The sequence below is a fragment of the Mirounga leonina genome, unplaced genomic scaffold (genome assembly GCF_011800145.1).
Source record: "Mirounga leonina isolate KUSES-001 unplaced genomic scaffold, KU_Mleo_1.0 Mir_174, whole genome shotgun sequence".
In the NCBI taxonomy this organism is placed as follows: domain Eukaryota; kingdom Metazoa; phylum Chordata; class Mammalia; order Carnivora; family Phocidae; genus Mirounga; species Mirounga leonina.
The window spans coordinates 28,568,612-28,570,485 of NW_023270451.1; positions in this window are offsets into that span (position 1 = coordinate 28,568,612).

The following is a 1,874-nucleotide window of genomic DNA, read 5'->3' on the forward strand; positions in this document are numbered from 1 at the left end:
AGCTAGAGAGTATTATGCAAAGTGAATAAGTCAGAGAAAGACAGATACCATATGATTTCATTCATATGTGGAATTTAAGAAACAAATGAGCAAAGGGAAAAAAAGAGAGAGAGGCAAACCAAGAAACAGACCCTTAACTATAGAGAACAAACTGATGGTTACTAGAGGGGAGGTGAATGGGGGCATGGGTGAAATAGCTGATGAGGGTTTAAGGAGTGCAGTTGTCATGATGAGCACCAGGTGATGTATGGAGGTGTTGTATTACTCTATTGTACACCTGAAATTAATATTACACTGTATGTCAACTAACAGGAATTTAAATAAAAACTTATAAAACAAAATAAAACAAAACAACAAATTGGGCATCAAAATGAAGCTTGTCATTTACAGACCTGAATGGGTCCATCCTCTTGAGATATTGCCCACATTAGAGGACCTCCTAACTACACAGTCTCCTAAACAAAAAACCCAGGTACCGATAGCGATTCCTGCCCTTCCTCTATCTTCTCCCTCATACTCAATCTACCTAAAAATTTCTCCGTTCTCTCCACCCTTCCTTGCATGGTTTTACTTCATGCCCTCACATTCTCCCTCCTAGACCATTACCACAGACTCCTTGTTGGATACTGCCTCTAGCTCCTACTTCATCCCCCAAAATACAGTCCTCTCGAAGTCCCTCGGGTGAAGAGTGTGATCCCAGAATTGGCTGTGTCACTGTACTCTTTAAATGGCTTTGGTGAAGGGGCACCTGGGTGCCTCAGTCTGTTAGGCATCCGACTCTTGATTTCGGCTCAGTCATGATCTCAGGGTCCTGGGATTGAGCCCCAAGTCAGGCTCTGTGCTTGGCAGGGAGTTTGCTGCTCTCTTCTTGCCTTCTGCCCCTTTCCCACTCTCTCTCTCTCTCTCTGCACTCTCTCTCTCTCTCTCTCTCAAATTAATAATCTTTAAATGGTTTTGGTGAATATCCAGGCTTATGTTACAAAAGCCAAGTTCCATAATGTGATACAGAAGCCCCTGTACCCACATCAATGATCTAGCCTCTGTTTACTTCATTCTTTGCCTAACCAGTAGACAATATCGAACTGCTTACATTCTTGTGCCTGGGACTTTACTCTTCCTGGGCCTCTACCTGATCTCATTTCATCTCCACATCTTAAGACTTACCTCTGAACATGGGAATGCTATTATATCTTTGTGATCCTGGTTTCAATTCTTTTGGATAAATGTGCAGATGTGGGATTGATGGATCATAGGTAGTTCTATTTTTAACTTTTTGCAGACCTTCTGTATTCTTTTCCTTAGTAGTTGCAAAACTTTTCATTCCTACAGGCAGTATACAAATATTTCAGTTTATCCACATCCTCACCAACACTTGCTGCCCTGATTTTTATAGTAATTATTCTTTTTTTTTAAGAGAAAAACAACATTTTATTTCAGATAAACAAAGAATAATTTTTTAGCATATGATGTGGGGTGGTATCTCATTGTAGTTTTGATTTGAATTTCCCTAATGACTAGTGACATTGAGCATTTTTTTCAGGTACTTGTTGGTCATTTGTAGCACCACTCATAACAGCTAAGTATGGAAACAACTAAATGTCCATAGATGACTGGATACAGAAAAGGATACATATAAATGATATATATATACAATGGAATTCAGCTTTTCAATACAAGGAAATTCTGCAATATGTGGCAACACTAATGAACCTTGAAGACATGTCAAGTGAAATGAGCCAGTCCTAGAAAGACAACTACTGCATGATTCCAATGATATGAGCTATGTTTTCCTTTTCTTCACTCTGGGAAGGTGGATGGTGATTATTCTCTAAATGCCCTACCCAAAGATTATGTTTGTTTGGTGTTCTTTTTTT